Genomic DNA, 15,100 nt, shown 5'->3' with positions numbered 1-15,100 from the left:
ACTCCAATGGCAGAAAGTGAGGGGGAACTAAAGAACCTCTTGATGAGGGTGAGGAGAGTGAAAAAGGTGACTTGAAAGTCAACATTCAAAAAACTAAGATTATGGCATCTGGTCCCATCACTTCTGGCAAATAGAAGGGGTAAAAAGTGGAAGCAGTGACAGATTTCATTTTGGGGGTCTCCAAAATCAGTGAGGACAGTGACTGCAGCCATGAATTTAAAAGACACTTGCTCCTTAGAAGGAAAGCTATGGCAAATCTAGACAGTGTATTAAAAAGCAGAGACATCACTTTGCTGACAAAGGTCCATATAGTCAAAGCTATGGTTTTTCCAATAGTCATGTACAAATGTAAGAGTTGGACCATAAAGAAGGCTGAGCACTGAAGAATTGATGCTTTTGACTTGTGGTACTGGAGAAGACTCTTGAGAGACCCTTGAACAGCAAGGTCAAGCCAGTCAATCCTAAAGGAAATCATCCCTGAATATTCATTGGAAGGATTGATGCTAAAGTTGAAGCTCCAATACTTTGGCCACCTGATGTGAAGAGCTGACTCATTGGAAAAGACCCTGATGCTGGGAAAGCATGAAAGCAAAAGAAGGGGGTGGCAGAGGATCAGATGGTTAGATAGCATCACCAACTCAATGGACATGAATGTGAGCAAACTCTGGGAGACAGTGAAGGACAAGGGAACCTAGCATGTTGCAGTCGATGGGGTCATAAAGAGGTGGACGTGATTTAGTGACTGAATAGCAAAAACAAATGTTTTTGTTGATGGAATCTTTAGGAATTTCTATAAATAGTATCATGTCATCTGGAAACAGTGACAGTGTTACTTCTTCCTTTCTGATTTGAATGTTTTTTATTTCATTTTCTTACCTAATTGCTGTGACTAGAAATCCCATTACTGTTCTGAATACAAGTAGTGAGAATGGGCATCCTTTGTCTTTTATGATCTTAGTGGAAAGCTTTTACCATTTATAATGATGAGAAGCTTTTTTACCATTTATTATAATGTTAGCTGTGAGTTTATCATATATGGCCTTTATTATACTGAGATATTTCCTTTATACTCACTCTATTGAGAGACTTTATTAATATTATAATGGGATTTTGATTTTTGTCAAATGCTTCTTCTATTTCCATTTCATCTATTGAGATGATCATATGATTTTTATCCTTCATTTTGTTAAAGTGATATATTGCACTGTGGATATTAAATCATCTTTAATCATGGGATGATAAATTCCACTTGATTGTAATGTATGATCTTTTTAATATATTGTTGAATTTGTTAATATTTTGTTGAGGATTTTTGCATCTATATTCACCTGAGATATTGGCCTATACTTTTCTTTTTTGTGATTTCCTTGTTTGGTTTTGGTATCAGGATGATACTGGCCTCAAAAAACAAGTTTGCAAGTGTTTTTTGTTTTTGTTTTTTTCTTTCATGTCTTTGGCATGAGTTTGTAAAGTACAGATATTAAATCTTTGAATGTTTGGTAGAAGTCACCAGTGAAGCCATTTGATCCTAGAGTTTTATTTGATGGCAGGCTTTTGGTTACTGATTCAATCTCCTTACTTTTAATCAGTCTGTTCAAAATTTCGATTTCTCCCTGGTTAATTCTTGGAAAATTGTGTTTCTAATTTATCCATTTCATCCAGATTGTCCAATCTGTTGGTATACAATTGCTCATAGTAGACTCTTATGATCTCTTGCATTTCCACAGTATCAGTTGCAATTTCTCCTCTTTCATTTCTCATTTTATATATATTTGAGCCCACTTTTTTATCGGTGAGTTGAGGTAAAGGTTTGTCAATTTGCTTATCTTTTCAAAGAATCAGTTTATTTATTAAAACTTTGTTTTTATTTCTCTTATTTCTACTCTTATTATTATTTTATTACCTCTACTAGCTTTTCTAGTTTCTTTAGGTGTAAAATTAAATTATTTATTTGAGATTTTCCTTGTTCTTGAAGTAGGCCTATATTGCTATGAACTTCCCTCTTACAACTGCTTTTGCTACATTCTATAGATTTTGAAATTTTCTATTTCAATTGTTATTGTCTCAAGGTATTTTTTGATTTCCAGTTTCATTTCTTCATTGACCCATTGATTATTAAAAAGCATGTGGTTTAATCTAGACATGTTAATGTTTTTTCAGGTTTTTTTTTTTAATAATTAATTTCCAATTTCATATACTGTCATCTTAAAAGATGCTTAACATGATTCAGCCTTCTCAAATTTATTAAGACTTGTTTTGTGGTCTAACATATGATCTATCCTGGAGAACGTTTCACATGCATGTGAGATGAGTGTGTGTTCTGCTGCATTTGGATGGAATGTTTTATATATATCTACTGCTGTGGGCAGGAATCCCTTAGAAGAAATGGAGTAGCCATAATAGTCAACAAAAGACTCCGAAATGCAGTAGTTGGATGCCATCTCAAAAATGACAGAATGATCTCTGTTCATTTACAAGGCAAACCATTCAATATCATGGTAATCCAAGTCTATACCCACCAGTAAGGCTGAAGAAGCTGAAGTTGAATGGTTCTATGAAGATCTACAAGACGTTTAGATCTAACACCCCAAAAGATGTCCTTTTCATTATAGGGGACTGGAATGCAAAAGTAGGAAGCCAAGAAACACCTGGAGTAACAGGCAAATTTGGCCTTGGAATACAGAATGAAGCAGGGCAAAGACTAATCGAGTTTTGCCAAGAAAATGCACTGGTCATAGCAAACACCCTCTTCCAACAACACAAGAGAAGACTCCACACATGGACATCACCAGATGGTCAACACCAAAATCAGATTGATTATATTCTTTGCAGCCAAAAATGGAGAAGCTCTATACAGTGACCAAAAACAAGACTGGGAGCTGAGTCTGGCTCCGACCATGAACCCCTTATTGCCAAATTCAGACTTAAATTGAAGAAAGTGGGGAAAACCACTAGATCATTCAAGTATGACCTAAATCAAATCCCTTATGATTATACAGTGGAAAAGAGAAATAGATTTAAGGGACTAGATCTGGTAGACAGAGTGCCTGATGATCTATGGATGGAGGTTCGTGACATTGTATAGGAGAGAGGTATAAAGACCATCCCCAAGAAAAAGAAATGGAAAAAAAAAACAAAATGGATATCTGAGGAGTCCTTAAAAATAGCTGAGAAAAGAAGAGAAGTGAAAGGCAAAAGAGAAAAGGAAAGATACACCCAACGGAATGCAGAGTTCCAAAGAATAGCAAGGAGAAATAAGAAAGCCTTTCTCAGCAATCAATGCAAAGAAATAGAGGAAAACAACAGAATGGGAAAGACTAGAGATTTCTTCAAGAAAATTAGAGATACCAAGGGAACATTTCATGCAAAGATGGGGTCGATAAAGGACCGAAATCGTATGGACATAACAGAAGCAGAAGATATTAAGAAGAGGTGGCAAGAATACACAGAAGAACTGTACAAAAAGAGCTTCATGACCCAGATAATCATGACGGTGTGATCACTCACCTAGAGCCAGACATCCTGGAATATGAAGTCAAGTGGGCCTTAGGAAGCATCACTGTGAACAAAGCTAGTGGAGGTGATGGAATTCCAGCTGAGCTATTTCAAATCCTGAAAGATGATGCTGTGAAAGTGCTGCACTCAATATGCCAGCAAATTTGGAAAACTCAGCAGTGGCCACAGGACTGGAAAAAAGTCAGTTTTCATTCCAATCCCAAAGAAAGGCAATGCCAAAGAATGCCCAAACTACTGCACAGTTGCACTGATCTCACACACTAGTAAAGGAATGCTCAAAATTCTCCAAGCCAGGCTTCAGCAGTATGTGAACTGTGAACTTCCAGATGTTCAAGCTGGTTTTAGAAAAGGCAGAGGAACCAGAGATCAAATTGCCAACATTCTCTTGATCATCAAAAAAAGCAAGAGAGTTCCAGAAAAACATCTGTCTCTGCTTTATTGACTATGCCAAAGCCTTTGACTGTGTGGATCACAATACACTGTGGAAAATTCTGAAAGAGATGGGAATACAAGATCACCTGACCTGCCTCTTGAGAAATTTGTATGGATGTCAGGAAGCAATAGTTAGAACTGGACATGGAACAACAGACTGGTTCCAAATAGGAAAGGAGTACGTCAAGGCTGTATATTGTCACCCTGCTTATTTAACTTCTATGCAGAGTACATCATGAGAAGTGCTGGGCTAGAGGAAGTACAACCTGGAATCAAGATTGCTGGGAGAAATATCAATAACCTCAGATATGCAGATGACATCACCCTTATGGCAGAAAGTGAAGAAGACCTGAAGAGCCTCTTGATGAAAGTGAAAGAGGAGGGTGAAAATGTTGTCTTAAAACTCAACATTCAAGCAGCTAAGATCATGGCATCCCGTCTCATCACTTCATGGCAAATAGATGGGGAAACAGTGGAAACAGTGTCAGACTTTATTTTTGGGGGCTCCAAAATCACTGCAGATGGTAACTGCAGCCATGAAATTAAAGGACACTTACTCCTTGGTAGGAAAGTTATGACCAACCTAGCTAGCATAGTCAAAAGCAGAGACATAACTTTTCCAACAAAGGTCCGTCTAATCAAGGCTATGGTTTTTCCAGTAATCATGTATGGATATGAGAGTTGGACTGTGGAGAAAGCTGAGTGCCGAAGAATTGATGCTTCTGAACTGTGTTCTTGGAGAAGACTCTTGAGAATCCCTTGGACTACAAGGAGATCCAACTAATCAATCCTAAAAGAGATCAGTCCTGGGTGTTCATTGGAAGGACTGATGTTGAGGCTGAAACTCCAATACTTTGGCCACCTCATGCGAAGAGCTGACTCATTGGAAAAGACCCTGATGCTAGGAAAGATTGAGGCCAGAAAGAGAAGGGGATAACAGAGGATGAGATGGTTAGATGGCATCACCGACATAATGGAGATGAGTTTGGGTAAACTCCAGAAGTTGGTGATGATAGGGAGGCCTGGCGTGCTGTGGTTCATGGGGTCGCAAAGAGTCGGACATGACTGAGTGACTGAACTGAACTGAAGTATACCTGGTTTAACATATTATTTAAGGTGGATATTTCCTTTTGATTTTCTGAATGATCTGTCCATTGATAAAAGTGTGATATTAAAGTTCCCTAATATTATTGCATTGCTATTGATTTCTCCCTTTAGGTCTCTTAATATTTGCTTTATATATTTAGGTGCACCTATGTTTATCACATGCATATTATTTGCAAATGTATCTTCTTTTTGGATTGACCCCTCTATCATGTAATTCCTATCTTTATTTTTTATTGTAGCTTTTGTTTTAAGGTTTAGTTTGTCTGATATAAGTGTAATACCTCAAGCTTTCTTTTGGTTTCCATTTACATAAAATATCTTTTTCCATCCCTTCCTTAATTTGTGTATGTCTTTAGATCTGAAGTAAGCCTCTTGTAGGCAGCAAGTTGATAAGTCATATCTGTTTATTCATTCAGCCACTATGTTTTTTGATTGGAGAATTTAGTCTATTTTCATTTAAAATAATTATAGATAAGTATCTACTTACTGTCATTATGTTTTTTTTTTTTTTTTCTGGCTATTTTGCTGTTATTTTGTGTTGCCCTCTTCTCTTCTTGCTCTCTCTTTGTGTGGTTTGATAAATTTCTTTACTGTTAATGTTTAGATTCCATTCTTTTTATTTTTTGTATTTCTACTGTGCATTTTTGCTTTGTGATTATCATGAGACTCACATATATCAATCTATGTTATATCAGTCAATTTTAAGTTGATAGCAAGCTGAGATTGAAGACATTATAAAAATCCATATTTTTACTCCCCCTTCCCACATTGTTTGCCTTTGATGTTACATTTTACATCTTCTAATTTTGTGTATCCCTTTGTTAACTGCTTTAGTTTTAATTTTTAAACTACTTTTTCATTTAACCTTCACATTAGCTTTATAATTGATTAGCCCATTACCATTATTATATATGTACTGTTAACAGTGATATTTTTACTTTCGTTCTTTTTCTGTTGTTATTGTTACTAAGTAGTGCCTTTTTAAGCTTAGAGAAGTTCCTTCAACATTTCTTGTAAGTCCAGTTTAGTGATGGTGAAGTCCCTTAATTTTTGTTTATCTTGAAAATTCTTTATGTGTCCTTTGATTCCAAATGATAGCCTTACAAGGCGAAGTATTGTTGGCTGGAAATTTGTTTGCTTTTGGCACTTTGAATATATCATGCCACTCTTTTCTGGCCTTCAAAGTTTTTGCTGAAAAAAATCTGTTGATAGCCTTATTGGGGATACCTTATATGTAACAAGTTGATTTTCTCTTGATGCTTTTAGGATTCTCTCTTGCTCTTTAACTCTTGCCACTTTGATTATAATGTATTTTGGTGTGAAACTCTTTCAGCACAGTTCAGTCACTCAGTCACATCCGATTGAGACCTTATGGACTGCAGCAGCCCTCCTTCTCCTCCAGCCTTCAATCTTTCCCAGCATTAGGGTCTTTTCAAAACAGTCAGTTTTTCGCATCAGGCAGCCAAAGTATTGGAGTTTCAGCTTCAGCATCAGTCCTTCCAATGAATATTCAAGACTGATTTCCTTTAAGATGGACTGGTTTTATCTCCTTGCAGTCCAAGGGACTGTCATGAGTCTTCTCCAACACCGCAGCTGAAAAGCATCAATTCTTTGGTGCTCAGCTTTCTTTATGGTTCAACTGTCACCTCCACACATAACTACTGGAAAAATCATAGTTTTGACTATATGGACCTTTGTTGGCAAAGTAATGTCTCTGCTTTTTAATATGCTGTCTATGTTGGTCATAGTTTTTCTTCCAAGGAGCAAGCATCTTTTAATTTCATGGCTGCAGGCACCATCTGCAGTGATTTTGGAGCCCCCAAAATAAAGTGTCATGGTTTCCATTGTTTCCCCATCTATTTGCCATGAAGTGATGGGACTGGATACCATGATCTTTGTTTTTTAAATGTTGAGTTTTAAGCCAACATTTTCACTCTCCTCTTTCACTTTTATCAAGAAGCTCTTTAGTGCTTCTTCACTTTGTGCCATAGGGTGGTGTCATCTGCATATGTTAGATTATTGATATGTCTCCTGGCAATCTTGATTCCAGCTTGTGCTTCTTCCAGCCCAGCATTTCACATGATGTACTCTGCATATATGTTGAATAAGCAGTGTGACAATATACAGCCTTGAGGGGTACTCCTTTCCCGATTTGGAACCAGTCTGTTGTTCCACGTCCAGTTCTAACTGTTGCTTCTTGACCTGCATACAGATTTCTCAAGAGGCAGGACAGGTGGTCTGGTATTCCTATCTCCTGAAGAATTTTCCACAATTTTTTGTGATCCACACAAAGGCTTTGGTGTAGTAAATGAAGCAGAAGTAGACTTTTTTTTTGGAACTCTCTTGCTTTTTCTATGATCCAAAGGATGTTGGCAAGTTGATCTCTGGTTCCTCTGCTTTTTCTAAATCCAGATTGAACATCTGGAAGTTCTCAGTTCATGTACTGTTGAAGCCTAGCTTAGAGAATTTGGAGCATTACTTTGCTAGCGTGTAAGATGAGTGCAATTGTGTAGTAGTTTAAGCATTCTTTGGCATTGCCTTTCTTTGGGATTGGAATGAAAGCTGATCTTTTCCAGTCCTGCGGCTACTGCCGAGTTTTCCAAATTTTCTCGCATGTTGAGTGCGGCACTTTCACAGCATCATCTTTTAGGATTTGAAATAGCTCAACTGGAATTCCATTACCTCCACAAGCTTTGTTCTTAGTGATGTCTTCTAAGTCCCACTTGATTTTGCACTCCAGGATGTCTGGCTCTAGGTGAGTGATCACACCATCATGATTATCTGAGTCATGAATATCTTTTTTGTACAGTTCTTCTGTGTAAACTTGTCACCTCTTCTTAATATCTTCTGTTTCTGTTAGGTCTGTACCATTTCTATCCTTAATTGTGGACATCTTTGAATGAAATGTTCCCTTGGTATCTCTAATTTTCTTGAAGAGACCACTAGTCTTCCCTGTTCTGTTGTCTTCCTCTATTTCTTTGCATTGTTCACTTAGGAAGGCTTTCTTGTCTCTCCTTGCTATTCTCTGGAACTCTGCATTCAAATGAGTAGTATCTTTGCTTTTCTCCTTTGCCATTTGCGTCTTCCTCAGAAAACTATTTTGCCTTTTTTTTTTCCCTTGGACATGGTCTTGATCACTGCCTCCTGTACAATGTTTTGAATCTCCATCCATAGTTCTTCAGGGACTCTGGTATGAGATATAATCCCTTGAATCTATTTGTCACTTCCACTGTATAATCGTAAGGGTTTTGATTTAGGTCATAGCTAAATGGTCTAGTGTTTCTCCCTACTTCAATTTAAATCTGAATTTGGCAATAAGGAGTTCATGATGTGAACCAGAGTTAGCTTCCATTTTGTTTTTGCTGACTGTATAGAGTTTCTCCATCTTTGGCTGCAAAGAATATAATTAATCTGATTACAGTATTGACCATCTGGTGATGTCCATGTGTAGAGTCTTCTCTTGTGTTGTTGGAAGAGGGTGTTTGTTAATACCAGAGTGTTCTCTTGGCAGAACTCTGTTAGCCTTTGCTCTACTTCATTTTGTACTCCAAGACCAAAGTTGCCTGTTACTCCAGTTACTGCCTGTATCTCTTGACTTCCTACTTTTGCATTCCAGTTCCCTATGATGAAAATGACATCTCTTTTTGGTGTTAGTTCTAGAGGGTCTTGCAGGTCTTCATAGAACCATTCAACATCAGCTTCTTTGGCATTAGTGGTTGGGACATAGACTTGGATTACTGTGATATTGAATGGTTTGCCTTGAAACAAACAGAGATCATTCTGTTGTTTTTCAGATTGCACCCAAAGTAATGCATTTCAGACTCTTTGGTTGACTATTACGGCTACTCCATTTCTTCTAAGGGATTCTTGCCCACAGTAGTAGATATAATGGTCATCTGAATTAAATTCACCCGTTACAGTCCATTTTAATTCACTGATTCCTAAAATGTCGACGTTCACTCTTGCCATCTCCTGTTTGACTACTTTCAATTTACCTAGCTTCATGGACCCAACATTACAGGTTCCTATGCAATATTGTTCTTTACAGTGAGTTTCTTTGATTTCATCTTATTTGAAACTCTCTGGGTCCAGAGAGGGAAGTGTCTCTTGAATCTTGTTAGGAAAGTTTTCAGCCACTATTTGTTCAAATAAGTTTTCTGTCCTTCTCTCTTTCTCTCTTCTCCTTCTGGGGCCCATTTTAATGCAAGTACAATCCACTTGATGATTTTCCACAAGCTATTTTCACTATTTAAGATTCTTTTTGTTGCTTTATTTGTGTGAGTTCTGCTCCTCTGCCTTCCAGGTCACTGATTCTTATGCTTCATCTAGTCTGCTATTGAACCCTTCTAGTATATTTTTCAACTCATTTACTGTATTATTTACTTCTATGTCTTCTGTTTGATACTTCTCTTGAAGTTGTGTGTTCATCTATTATTTTTCCAATGTTGGTGGGCATCTTTATGACTGTTATTTTGAACTCACGTTCAGGCAAATTTTTTTTCTGTTTTGTTAAGTTTCTTTCTGCGGTATTATTATTTTGTCTTGTCATTTGGAACATATTTCTCTGTTTCCTCATTTTTCTTTACTCTCTGTGTTTGTTTTTTTGTATTAAGCAAAACAGTTTCCTATCCCAGTCTTGAAGAAGTGGTCATTGGGAGAGGGTATATTTGAGTCTGCTGTCTGTTCAGTGCCTTGGGGATGACAGCCTGCCAAGAAGCTGTCTCTTTGATTGTTTCAGTACTGTGGGGCCCAGAAATGCAAGACCTCCTGACCACTAGGGCAAAGTATTCAAAAGATGCCTCTGTGTGCCATGAATGCACCCTCTGGCTCTGGCAAGGCAGGCACTGTGGTAGAGAAGAGTTAGGCGAGGGCAAGCCCTCCCACTGGGACCAGTGGCATGGGAACCATGGTGGGGAAGCACCAGGCCAGGGCATACAATGCACGGGGGCCATGTGGAAAATGCCTTCTGGGTTAGAGACACCAGGAGAATGCCAGGGTGGGGCAAGTGACTTTGGTGAGGCATATAGAAAATGCCAAAAATGGTGTGTACCAACATTAGGCTAAGAAAGCAGAAGAAGCAGAAAAAAAAGATACTCACCAGCATCTTTATCCCAGAAAGGCCTCTGTCCCTCTGGTATATGCCCTAAGATTTGTTCGTGAATTTCCTTTGCATATGGCCCAGGCTCTTTTCAAACTGCTGTTTCTACTGGGACTCAGGGCAAATGAGTCTATGCACGAAGCTGTTGACAGTAAAGTCTGTTTCCTATAGCCCCATGGTTCTGCTGGGTGCAGGCTCCACTGGTTTTCAAAGCCAAATGTTCTGGGGGCTTGTGTTTCTGGTGCAGGTCCCAAGGGTCTGATGTGGCACTCAGACACCTTGCTCCTCAGGTAGGAGCTCTGTGTTTGTGATGTCCCTCTTGTTTGTGGGTCACAATACCGGGAATGGTCTGACAAGACTACGTCTCTGTTTCTCCTGCCCATCTCAGCCTGGCTTTTTTTTTTGTCATTTGCTGTGGAAGAGCTGTTTTTCTAGTCTTCAGGTACTTTTCAGAGAGAATTATTCTATATGTAGTTGAGCTTCAGTGTATCTGTGGGAGGTGGTGAGCTTAGGGTCTTCCTATGCTGTCATCTTGAACCTCTGTGTCTTGGTGTGTTTTTAAAGGTGTTTTAAAATCTCTTCAAAGATTTTAAGTTTGCCAAGCATCAGAGAAAGCTGTATATGTCAAGACGCAGTTCCCAAAATTCTGTGACTAAATGCAAAAAGATTTCTTTTTTAAAAAGAAAAATCATTCATTCCATATAACTGTTGTGGGTTATTTTGGACTTTTTCAACTTTCTTTTAGTTTTGGACCCAAACTGATAGAACAACTACTATTTGGATTATTGCTGATCAGCATAGAAGAGGAAAAGAGTTCACAGACAATTACACACTAACTCTTAAAGTTTTACCTAGAAGTGACACTGCTCGTCTATGAAGCAAGTCATTTTACCACACCTAACTCCAAGGGTTGGAGAAACGCAGTGTTACTGTACACCTGGAGAGAGTGGAGGTCTTTAATGGATAGCACTAATGATCATGTAAGGCATCTATTCCATTTGAAGATTTGTACAGATGCTAATCTTGATTCTAGCTTGTGCTTCATCCAGCCCAGCATTTTGCATGATATACTCTACATATAAGTTAAATAAGAAGGGTGACAATATACATACTTCTTTTCTGATTTGGAACCAGTCTATTGTTCCATGTATAGTTCTAATTGTTGCTTCTTGATCTGCATACAGATCTCTCAGGAGGCAGGTCAAGGGGTGGAAATCTGCATACAGGTCAGGTGGTGGAAATCTGTATACAGGTCAGGTGGTGGAAATCTTCATACAGATTTCTCAGGAGGCAGGTCAGGTCATGGCATCTGATTCCATTACTTCATGACAAATAGATGAGGAAACATTGGAAACAGTGAGAATATTTTCTTGGGCTCTAAAATCACTGTAGATGGTGACTGCAGCCATGAAATTAAAAGATGCTTGCTCCTTGGAAGAAAAGCTATGACCAACCTAGACAGCATATTAAAAAGCAGAGACATTACTTTGCCAACAAATGTTCATCTTGTCAAAGCTATGGTTTTTCCAGGTGTCATGTATGGGTGTGAGAGTTGGACTATAAAGAAAGCTGAGCACCAAAAAATTGATGCTTTTGAACTGTGGTGTTGGAGAAGACTCTTGAGAGTCCCTTGGACTGCAAGGAGATCCAACCAGTCCATTCTAAAGGAAATCAGTCCTGAATATTCATTGGAAGGACTGATGCTGAAGCTGAAGATGAAGCTCCAATACTTTGGCCATGTGATGCAAAAAACTGACTCATTTGAAAAGACCCTGATGCTGGGAAAGATTGAAGGCAGGAGGAGAAGGGGATGACAGAGGATGAGATGGTTAGATGGCATCACTGACTCAATGGACATGAGTTGGACTAGGCAATTGGGAGTTGGTAATGGACAGGGAAGCCTGGCGTGCTGCAGTCCATGGGGTTGCAAAAAGTCAGACATGACTGAGCAACTGAACTGACTGACAGATTATAATACAGAGTTTTGAATACAGGGGGATTAATAAATACTGGTTAACTCTTTGCTTGACCTAAGGTATATTCATTCCACAGTTCTGCCTTGACTTGATTTTGAACGGTAGTTCTCTTGGAGATGACACCCAAGCTCTGAAAAGGTGAGAAAATGAACTGCACCCAAAACACAAAGGCAAAAACATTTTAAGTACTTGAGCACTTTCTGAACTTGGCAGTGATAAAGACCTCACTAATAGTGCAGATGAACTTGATATTGTGGCCCTATTTAAGAAAGCACTAAATCCTTCCAGCTGGATATAATTGATGAAATGGCTGTATCTCAGAGTTTCCTCTGGCTGCCACTAACAATGTTAAATTAGATAAGTAGCAGCAGCATTTTGAGGAGATGGAAGCCATCTGATATCAGAGAATAGAAAATAGAAACAGAGAAAAACATCAGAATCCTGAGAGCTATTGTGAATTTTCTGAAGTTCAAGCTGTATAAACTTAAGAAGTTGAATTGTAAGATAATGAACATGGGAAATGTGACATATATTGTATGGTCTTTTAATTGTAGTTTATGTGGAAGGATAACCATAGTGTGAATAGATATCCTCAAAGGTATCTGTCCTGTCTTGTTCTCTCTTATGTCTATTAGTAGCCAGTAAATTGTGATAAGAAAAATAGGGCTGTGTGGACAATATAGTGTAATGTATGGTTAAAACCCTCAATTCCATTATTGTGGAATAGTGACTATACCTTGGAAAATGTATGTAGCTCACAGGGTTGCAGTTATGGTTAAATAAGATAATGAATACAAAGAATTTAGATCTTTGCCTAGAATTTATTAAATGGTAACTGCTATGATTGTTGAAGTTTTCTTCTTATGCTGATTATTGATGCTTGATTTTTTTTAAGGTGATGGTATTTGTTCTATTTCAGAGACTGAAGAAATAAACATTCTTGAATAGAAACATGAGAGTGTATTTGATGTTCAAGAACAAATATTTTTCCATGAAAATTTTATTTTATGTATGCAATATATGCCTTTGTTAATGTGTATTTATACTGGGTTAAAACAGAAAATGCATTTCTAAATCTTATGCTATGCTATGCTAAGTCACTTCAGTCGTGTCTGACTCTGTGTGACCCCATAGATGGCAGCCACCAGGCTCCCCTGTCCCTGGGATTCTCCAGGCAAGAACACTGGAGGGGGTTGCCATTCCTTCTCCAATGCATGAAAGTGAAAAGTGAAAGCGAAGTCATATATGTGGTCATAAAACCTGAAGGTTTTAATTCTAAATAAATGGATATGGGTCTCAGTTTATCAAAGACCTAATGTTTCAAGGAATGCCTGAATTTCTCTTTGAGATAATTTTCTAAAAAAAAAGGTCTAATTATTATTATTTCATAGAGTTTCTGGAATTAAAGTAATGGGTTGTGTACTTTTCTCATCCCCAAATGAGATTTCTTTTGTAACAATGCAAACTATATAGCACATTTCAAATGTATGAATGTGAGCATTATCCTGAAATCCTAATGAAATCTGCCTTAAGATTTAAAACCTTGGTCTAGCTGTACAGCTTAGTGTGCTGATCTATTCAGCTTTCATCACTGAATGGCCTGAGCACTACTGGAGCTCCAAGCTTCCATTTTAACAAACTAAGCATTTCTCAAATATAGAACAAAAGCAAATTAAATTAAGAAGTTATATATTATAGTTGACCCGTGAAGTGCAGGGGTTTTCCTCTGGGCTAATAAGGCTGAATGTTTAGGCTTCAAATTTTCCATAGTTTCTCTTCCTCAGTATGAAGCACATGAGAACAGAAAAAAACTCGAAGCAGTTTTTGGTTTTTTGGCACTTTTGAATGCTACTGCTCAGTCAAGGAAGCCATCATGAGGCATCATTTTGCGAAGACATTGGGCCAACTCATGGAAAGCTCTTAACATGGAGGAAACACAATAGACTATCATTAGCGAAGTCTATTATATTTTCCTGGCTTTTGCCTGAAGATACGTCTTCCCTTGCAACTCCATTATTTGGTGTCTGTTTCTCTCACACACCTTTCCTACCTCTTTGTACTTTCATTGCTGTTTGCAAACCGTCTTGACCCTTCCATGAATAGAAAACCAAGCTTTGTGTCTCATGTCGTCAGTCTGTTACCCACACCCTGCCTCTCGATGTTGTGGTTATCTGCTGAGCCCCGCGTCCTCGGGTCTTTCAAGTTTCGGCTCCTGACTCACTTCAGTCTCTCAGCACCACCGCAGCCATCCTTCTTGATAAATGGTTTATTTGTGTACGTAATCCTTGTAGTCAACTGGCTTCTCCCCCTAGTCACATGGTTCTAACTGCTCTCTCAGCCACTCACCCCATGATCTTGTTCTAGACCTTATCTTTACAACTGTGCCCTTCCACCACCACAGATTTTCCCCCAGATGTTTTGAGGAACAAAAGAGTACAATACAATGGTTTGATATACATATATATATTGTGAAAAGATTATTACAAACAAATTTATTCATCCTTCACATCACACATTCCATGTGTGTGTGTGTGCGCGCGCACACGGGTGTACACTTGCTGAGAACACTTAAGGTCTCTGATAGTAAAGTCTCACAAACTCAGTTTAAAATGGTGCACTCCCTGAACCACACTTGATATTTGCTTCATCATGTTCATGTTTAAGTAATCTCAGTCAGATAAAGGGTGTTTGTTTTACAGATCTAGCAAACATAATTTTTTGTACTTACATACTTCTTCACATCACATTTTTTCTCTTCTTCTTCTTTGGTTATTTTTAATAAATATAGTGATGGCTCATAATTAAACTGTGGAAAATGATGGATGTTTTCTAGGATCTCTTTTGCATCTTTCTCACCAGTTTGAGTTACAAACTCTGCCCCCCCCTTTTTTTTTTACAGAATTTCTTATTCCTATATTTGAAGTTTGACTCTTACCAGTTACCATCCTTCTTTCATTCATTCATTGAATGC

At 38.1% G+C, this 15,100-nt stretch overlaps 1 long non-coding RNA gene across 1 annotated transcript in view; it reads left to right on the top strand.

Annotated features, from left to right (window-relative positions):
* Positions 1-13,390, top strand: part of LOC129656137 (uncharacterized) — a 60,001-nt gene extending 46,611 nt beyond the window's left edge. The window contains exons 3-4 of the long non-coding RNA XR_008716214.1: positions 12,206-12,267; positions 13,049-13,390. This is a non-coding gene — a long non-coding RNA (uncharacterized LOC129656137). The remainder of the gene's footprint in view (positions 1-12,205; positions 12,268-13,048) is intronic.
* The last annotated feature ends 1,710 nt before the right edge of the window (positions 13,391-15,100 follow it).

Source organism: Bubalus kerabau, chromosome 6, assembly GCF_029407905.1.
Source record: "Bubalus kerabau isolate K-KA32 ecotype Philippines breed swamp buffalo chromosome 6, PCC_UOA_SB_1v2, whole genome shotgun sequence".
Classification (NCBI taxonomy): Eukaryota; Metazoa; Chordata; class Mammalia; order Artiodactyla; family Bovidae; genus Bubalus; species Bubalus kerabau.
The sequence above is the reverse complement of the archived record's forward strand: the minus strand, read 5'-3'. Positions and strand labels throughout refer to the sequence as shown.